The sequence below is a fragment of the Cajanus cajan genome, chromosome 11 (assembly GCF_000230855.2).
Source record: "Cajanus cajan strain Asha chromosome 11, NIPB_CcT2T_4, whole genome shotgun sequence".
Lineage (NCBI taxonomy): Eukaryota > Viridiplantae > Streptophyta > Magnoliopsida > Fabales > Fabaceae > Cajanus > Cajanus cajan.
The window spans coordinates 44,119,103-44,128,203 of record NC_138527.1 but is presented as its reverse complement, the minus strand read 5'-3'; the positions used below and the strand labels follow the sequence as shown (position 1 = coordinate 44,128,203).

The following is a 9,101-nucleotide window of genomic DNA, read 5'->3' as shown; positions in this document are numbered from 1 at the left end:
TGATGATTGGCTGTGGCACATGCGTTTTGGACATTATCACTTTTCTGGATTAAATTTTTTATCTAGAAAAGAGTATGTATCTGGTTTGCCTGTTATAAACATTCCTGAAGGTATATGTGAGACTTGTGAAATTGGAAAGAAACACAGAGAATCCTTTCCAACTGGAAAGTCCTGGAGAGCAAGAAAGCCATTGGAAATTGTGCATTCAGATTTATGCATGGTTGAGATACCATCACATGGCAGTAGCAGGTATTTCATTACTTTGATTGATGACTTTAGCAGAAAAGCTTGGGTGTATTTTTTGAAACAAAAATCATAAGCTTGTGATGCCTTTAAGTCATTTAAGGCATTTGTGGAGAAACAAAGTGGCTGCAAGATTAAAGCATTGAGGACAGATAGAGGTCAAGAATACCTTGCCTGTGTAGATTTCTTTGACCACCATGGAATTCAGCATCAAATGACAACCAGATACACTCCTCAACAAAATGGAGTAGTAGAAAGGAAGAACAGAACAATCATGGATATGGTGAGATGCATGCTAAAGGCAAAACAAATGCCTAGAGAATTATGGGCAGAAGCAGTTTCTATTGCTGTGTATATTTTGAACAGGTGTCCAACAAAGAGTGTTTGTGATAAAACACCAGAAGAAGCTTGGAGTGGAAGGAAGCCCTCAATCCGGCATCTCAGAATTTTTGGATGTATAGCATATGCACATGTACCAGATCAACTCAGAAAGAAGCTTGATGACAAAGGAGAGAAGTGCATCTTCATTGGTTACAACACCAACTCAAAAGCGTATAAGCTTTTCAATCCAGTGACAAAGAAGGTTATTATTAGCAGAGATGTGACCTTTGATGAAGGAGGAATGTGGGATTGGTCTTTCAAAGCACAAAAGGAGCCTGTAATAAACCCAGAAAACTATGAAGAAGAGAATGGACATGTAGATCCAACACATGATGAACCAGAAACATCAAGCAGACCACAAAGGCAAAGGAGACTACCAGCCAGATTGGAGGATTATGTTGTGGGTAATGATAATGATCCATCTGATGAAGAAATTATCAATTTTGCCTTATTTGCAGATTGTGAGCCTGTAACTTTTGAAGAAGCTTCAAATAATCAACATTGGAGAAAAGCAATGGATGAAGAAATTCATGCCATTGAGAAGAATCAAACATGGGAGCTGACAGACTTACCAGCAGATAAAAGGCCAATTGGAGTAAAGTGGGTGTATAAAACTAAGTACAAGTCCAATGGAGAAATTGATCGCTTTAAAGCAAGGTTGGTAGCAAAAGGGTACAAACAAAAGCCAGGTATTGATTATTTTGAGGTATTTGCTCCTGTAGCGAGATTAGATACAATTCGTATGCTTATCTCTATATCAGCTCAAAATAATTGGAAAATTCATCAAATGGATGTTAAATCTGCTTTTCTGAATGGCACTTTGGAAGAAGAAGTATATGTTGAGCAGCCTGCAGGATATGAAGTTAAAGGAAAAGAAGATAAAGTCTACAAATTGAAGAAGACATTGTATGGTTTGAAGCAGGCACCCAGGGCATGGTATAAGAAGATTGATTCTTACTTTGTGGATAATGGTTTTCAGAGATGCCCATTTGAACACACTTTGTATATCAAATCTGTTGATCCTGACAATATTCTTATTGTGTGCCTCTATGTTGATGATCTAATTTTTACTGGCAATAATCCAAAAATGTTTGCAGAATTCAGGGAGGTTATGGTTAAATGTTTTGAAATGACGGATCTGGGTCTAATGTCTTATTTTTTGGGCATCAAGGTTGATCAGCAAGATGATGGAATTTTCATTTCTCAAAAGAAATTTGCAGGTGATATTTTAAAGAAATTCAAGATGGAGAATTCAAAGCCAATTTCAACACCTGTTGAAGAAAAGTTGAAGCTGACAAGTGACATTGAAGGCAAGAAAGTCAATCCAACTCTCTATAAAAGTTTGATTGGAAGCCTTAGATATTTAACTGCAACCAGGCCAGATATTGTCTATGGAGTTGGACTACTCAGCAGATTCATGGAAAAGCCTCGAGATTCTCATTGGCAGGCAGCTAAAAGAATTCTCAGATACATCAAAGGTACTCTGACAGAAGGAATTTTCTATGATAAAGACATTGATGTGAATCTTGTTGGATATATGGATAGTGATTGGGCAGGAGATATAGAGACGAGAAGAGCACATCAGGATATGCATTCAATCTTGGAAGTGGTACTATATCATGGTCATCAAAGAAGCAACAAGTGGTGGCACTCTCAACAGCCGAAGCAGAATATATAGCAGCAGCAAGTTGTGCAACCCAAGTTGTGTGGCTGAGAAGAATGCTTGAAGTGATGCATCAAAAGCAAAATACTCCCACAGTGATATTTTGTGATAATAAGTCAACAATTGCATTATGCAAAAATCCAGTATTTCATGGACGATCCAAGCACATAGATATTCGATTTCATAAAATCCGAGAACTGGTAGCTGAGAAAGAAGTAGCAATTGAATATTGTCCAACTGAAGAACAAGTTGCAGATATTTTCACGAAGCCATTAAAAGTCGAGTTATTTTATAAGTTAAAAAGAATGTTTGGAATGATACAAACTTGATTTAAGGGAGGCAATGTCAGAAAATTAAATCAAGCCAACAATTTTAAATTGCTGCAACAGGAACTTTTAATTTTGACTATTCAAAAATTACTGCACCGTCTCAAATTGAAATTTGGAATTCAAGAGAGGCTACACATCTGAAATTGAAAGTAGCAAAATTTGACATCGAAGAGGACAAAGCCAATTTGTATTCTTGTTCCTTCCAAATGAAGTTTTCTAAATATAATATTATACTATTTTGTTTGATGTATCATCTGCCTATAAAAGGCCATATACTGTACGTATTAATTTTGTGTGTGTTATGAAATGAAATAGATGAAATGATGAAATCAGTTTTTCTCCTCTCTTCCTTTTTGTGTGTGAGAGTTATTTTAGAGTTATTATGTTCCACTGATAACACTCTCCAATTTGTTTTAATTAAACCCAATTTTTGACTTTGCAAGGATAAAGGAATTTGGTTAATTTTAATAGTAACATTAAATTTGTTCTAACCTTATATGTTATTTCAAAATTATTCTCAACAATAGTGAAGCATGTATATATATATATATTCAAATATTTAATTCTTTTAATTTTCATCAATAAGATTTAATTTTATTGAATATGAAGTGGCAAAATAAAATTTTCAAGACTCTTAAAGACATTAATATATGTTACTTATTTTGATTGAACATAGAAAAAAAGACTCACAATTAAAGATATTTTGTAAAAACATAATTATAAAAAGACTAATTTTAATTTTAAAAAAAAAGGAATATTTGCTTATTATAATTTTATTAATTTTTAAAAGAAAAATAATGAATAGAAATTTATGTATCTCACCTTATTTGTATCCATGATTTCTCTCTATCTTAGTAATTTATAAAAGAAAATTTAATTAGATGGAATTGGAATGAGGTGAAACATGTTTTGAGGGAGGAATTGTTTTTCACACTTGGGGGACGGTTGTGAAACATATTTTAGGAGGAAGAATTTTACGATGCATCCTAAAGTTAGGTGCATCCATGTATCTTATATGTGTTTAACTATTGGACCTGATCAGTGATCACAATAAATAATATGTATTTATTTGCACCATGCTCCATCTCCCTTTCCCAGGTCTATGTAGCCAAAAACATATATAACACAAAGACGAGACACATGTCTTCCCAGATTGTAATTAACAAGAAAAAGGAGATCCCATTTGAATGGAATTCCAAAAGCTACAAGTACGTGCAGGAGTTTAGATCTGATCCAATCCAATACAAGAGGAGGAGGCCCGAATGATGCCAAATTCCGGAGGAGTTTCAATTTTAGATCAACACCACCACTTGTGCCGCTAAAATTGCCAATGTCCTTCGCCTCTGTGTTACATGATAACTTTTAATTTTATTAAGGACTTACAAATATTTGAATTAAAAGTAAAATTTAAGAAATAAAGTACAAAATGTTTTATTTAAATGGTAGAAATAGAAATAAAACAATATAGATTTTCTCTATTTATTTAAATAAATAAAGTTTATATTATTTTGAAAAAATAGTTTAACTTATAAAATGTCACAATTTTAACTGCGCCTACCTAAACTGTTATAATTATAATTATGATAATTTTGTCTTGATTAAGGTGATTTAAGTATGTAGAGACAAAATTAATTTATGATATTTTATAATTTGACGAGAAAATTGTTGAGAGCAAAATAAGTAATTTTAATTACTAGATTATCCTAGTAGTTGGAGGGAAAAGAGTTGAGGTAATATAAGTATGAAAACTTAAATAAGATGATCATTGTAATTATTTTTGTAATCTTTTTTTTATTTTTACAAAAAAAAATATATACAATTTTAAAGATACAACAATTAAAAAATAGACAATTAGTAAATGAGGTTCGATTCTCAATTTGAAAATAAAATTATGAATAGAAGGATCACTTTATTCTTAAATAACATGAAAAAGATTTATAGTTTCATCTTAAAAAAAAATAAGTTTAACACTTATTTCACTTCCTCCTCAGCAGTCCTGACCACAACCATCAACCCCCGTTTGTGGACTTTGAACTTTATTTTCAATTGTCTCCACGTGCACTTCCCTGTTGGCTCTGCACACAAGCAAGCAATGTATCAATATACAACAAACAACTTCGAAACAAAAACCAGATACAACACTTGACACAACCATACTCACCCTTCAATGCTCGGTCCAAATTGTCGGTGCTCGACAATGCAAACACAATCTTCACATTCAAAGGGTGAGGTGATTTCACCAACTTCAAACACTAGTTAACTTTGGCCTTCATAATCCCCCTTTTGTCCTTCCCTTGAACCTGTGGGAATTCTTCATCCAATACCAAGAAAACTTAGCTATCCCATCTGGGTCATGAAACACAATGTTTTGGTAAGAACATTTATAGCTAGGATGTCATCTCCGCCATGGGGACACTTGCAGGTTTCGATGAGAACAATGTTTTTATGTAGATATTGTATTTTAATTGGACATATATACAATTGAAAACAGATGATTCGATTTTTTAGTGGGCTGGACTTATAGGGAGAATGGACCAAGCTGGGGTAAGTTTTCACTCTTATTACTTACATTACGCAAGTTATAATATTTTTGGGTCATTGCAAGTTATAATATTTTTGGGTCATATTTGTTCTCATATTAGGACCATCTTTGGCATTTTTTGTGTAACGGGTTGGACAAGAAAGTTAATTGAACGGGCATAGCATTAAAATTTTGCATCAACCCAACGCCCAGAACTTGGCTTGATTTTAGATTACTCTTGTATGAACACACCTCCTTTTTAAAAAAATATATATAAAATGTCTAAATTATCCTTAAAAAAAAAATTCCTAAATTTATATCTCCTTCTCCGTATCTCAATTTTCCGCACCTCCGTTCTCCGCACCTCACACCTCCCTTTCTCGCACCCGCACCCCACACCCCCCTTCTTCCTAAACCTCTTTCCGCTCAATGGCACACGCATTGCACCTTCGCCGTTGATCTCGCCCTCGACACCCAGCTAGATACTTCGGCGTCGAACAGCTCGCATTGCTCACTCAGGTTTTCTTCTTTCCTATGTTTCATGCCTAGCTCTTCGGAATTCGTACCCCCTCTGCTTCAGTTTTTGGGATCTGTGAACTACCCCTCCGCCGTGAACTACCCCTCCGGCCCCGCCGGGAAGACGCCGCTCCACATTGCGGCGGAGATAGTGTCGCCGGACATGGTGGCGATGCTGCTGGACTACCACGCGAACCCCAATGTAAGAATCGTGGATGTAGCAAGTTGGACAGTGGTGAGGACGAGAGAGAAGCCATGAAATGTAGCAGTAATTAAACCTATATATAGCTGCTCCTATTTATTATATATTGCGCGGAGAAGGGGGGTGTAGGGTGAGGGGAAGGGGGTGCGGGGAAGAGAGTGCCGCCTTCCCTGATTCCGATGCTGTTGAGCGGCGGCTGGTAGTGAAAGGAATTGACGATCTTGGCTTAGATGGCTTTGCTCCTGGGGAACATCATTTATCGATAGTCAAGGTACCCGAAGTTTCATGAGCAGACCATTATAAACATTCGCCGGAAAGATCTGGAAAAAATTCCCGGAATATATGAGTCAGAGTATAATGCCTAATATTTTATACTACTTCTCTTTTTACGGCCTGTGATACCGGAGCCTCAACATCCCTTGCCTAAGAGGATTGCAAACCATAGGTTGTTTCAGGCAAATCTCAGCCACATCAATTTCAAAGGAGAGGAGTGTAAATTTTAAATTTTTTTTAAGGGAAATTTAGACATTTTATATATATATTTTTAAAAAGGAGGTGTATTTATATGAGAGTGGAGGTGTGTTTATCATCTGCCCTTACATTACGCAAGTTATAATATTTTTGGGTCATATTTGTTCTCATATTAGGACCATCTTTGGCATTTTTTGTGTAACGGGTTGGACAAGAAAGTTAATTGAACGGGCATAGCATTAAAATTTTGCATCAACCCAACGCCCAGAACTTGGCTTGATTTTAGATTACTTTGCACGTTTCGTTTAAATTTTCAACCCAAAACTGCAATTAGAAAACTTTGATCTATCTATGGTTTTCCCTAAACACTCTAATTGGAATATTTATTGGGTACATAAAGTTTAGTTATAAAATAAATGTTGTAGCTTAGACAGAAGAACATGATAATCAATATCTTAGATTAAAAAAAATAGGCGCAGACTATGAAATAATTGAAGCGGAAGAATTGAAGAAGCTAGCATTGAAGAAGAGTATGAATGGAAAGCATTGTGCGTGTTATTTAGGATGATATATAGCATGTAGTGGTTGGTAAAACATGATTAGGAAATGAAAGGAAAATTGAAATAGGTACATATAGATTAAACAGGCATAATTAAAAGTTATTCAAGAACTTGCGAATCCTTTTGACAATGGCAGTGTGTTTGGTCTGTAGCTGAGGGCGGTGACGGTGATAAAACCTGGTGAGTAAGTGGCTCCTCTGGACGGGCATGCCACCGTGGCGGGAAAGGGTTGGTTCGACGCGTCCAAGCCTGGTCCAGCCACGTGCGACGTGTCTAACTCTGGGACGTGGTTGGGGCTTGCAGTGGTGGCAACGGTGCATAGGATTAGGATGTCTAGGACTAGGGGGAATACGAGGGTCGAAGCTGAGGACCGTTAAACGAAGCGGGTCAGGTGATGGGTCCTGGTCCTGGGCCTGGGCCTGGGCCTGGGCCTGGGGTTTGGGCTGGGAGAATGAAGTGGGGGTGGTGCGGTCAATGTGACTGTGGAAGGGTATGCGAGCGTATGACAAGGTAAACAAGGTCAAAAACCAAAGGAAGAAGAAGAAGCACGCAATATTAATGCCTCTTGCCATGGTCATTACTTGAAATTTGAAATGGAATTCAAGAAAGACCATTTCAATATAAAGGGACAAACAAACATTTCAAAACGAAACCATGGACAATACACCATTACCGCCCTACCCACCACGTGACTGGAGACCATTTTTGTCACTATGCAACGCTTCTCTCCATACACATACTAACTTTTTTTAAAAACCATCTTCATTTCACATTTGTATTTCTTCATCAACGGTTATGATTGATTTAATCAGCCTTAAATTTAAAGTTATAACTAGAATTACATTTTACTCTTAAAATATGCTCACTTACTAAAATCTTCATTAAAAAATCTTCATAAAACAAACCCATGAAATAAAATAAATTGTGGAACATTCAATATTGCATGACTTTTTAAAAATTAAAGTATGAATTTAGTTATTGATAAATTTAAAGGATATTTTATACTAATAACGTGATTAAAAAAAATTTAAGGCATACCGATCGTGCCCTATCCTCTCCGCCGAAGAACTTCAAACTAGAAGCAATTTTTAAAGCCCTTGCGGGAAAGTGAGCAATAAATGTTACCAAGGGCCCATATAAATGTATCCACTATTGGACCAAAAACATGCATAAAGGACAACTTGTTTACTCCTCCTTAACGGCTTCTTGCCTCATACACGGACCCAATATATATAATTGTTTCAACTTCCATACATTGTGAAAACGATTAGATGGTCCTGATGAGAAGCCCTTGAGGGAGGGTGAAAACTTAATCCCCTTTATTCATCCATCTCTCTCTCATATTCATCTAGCTTATTAATTCCTTCAAGGTTTCTATGAAGCCCATTTTATACACCACAAAAAAGAAGCTATTAAAAATTTGGAAATCGTTAACCTTATTATGTGGGGTTCCCATGTATCGGCACTTTTGAAATTTAGTGGCAAGATCATATCCCTTTGCTTCAAGTTGGAACCTATTCCATCAAGGTAACATTGTCAAACCAAAAGCAAGACATTGATTAAGCTTTTTTTAATCCTAAATTTCATGTTAATTAATGTTTCATGTGGGATGAACATCCTTTCGGTTCCAATAATTAATAAGATAGGTTGGACTTTAGCAACTTTGAAGGACGATAACAAAGAATAAAATAACTTTAAACTATAGAGGTATCTTGATCTATCTTTAATCACACGAGTCTTAATGCAAATATATTTATTGTTTGTCATTCCTTTATTGTCTTATCCCTAGTTTTCCTGTTTTTTACTTTATATATACAAGTGACATTTTCATTGAATAATGGTAGCTAGTAAACAAGTGTCAACAACCTTAATTTTTTCTTCACGGGTGATGTGTTACACAAAGGTTTTAAAAGGGATGATATGAATAAATTATAAATATCATTAAAATAAACATTTAATTTTAGTCCTTCATATTTTTAAACAAAGACCACTAATTAATTTAGTATCTTTCAAAAAATTGTCACCACATACTTTAATTGAAAAATCTTGTCATCAAATTTATATTTTAAAAACTAAGGGTTCATTTGGCCAGCTTTTATTTCATATAGTTTTTATGTTAAAGTTGAAATAAGAACTAAAAAAAGTAAAAAAATAAAAAATAATATATATATATATATATATATATATATATATATATAAATTTAACTTAAAAGTT

The 9,101-nt window shown here is 35.1% G+C and overlaps 1 long non-coding RNA gene across 1 annotated transcript; it reads right to left on the bottom strand.

Annotated features, from left to right (window-relative positions):
* Positions 1–4,430: 4,430 nt before the first annotated feature.
* LOC145953205 (uncharacterized) lies at positions 4,431–8,547 on the bottom strand. Its single transcript, XR_014430762.1, has 2 exons — positions 4,778–8,547; positions 4,431–4,691 (listed from the first exon to the last, which is right to left on the bottom strand). It is a non-coding gene; the product is annotated as an uncharacterized LOC145953205 (long non-coding RNA).
* Positions 8,548–9,101: the final 554 nt, after the last annotated feature.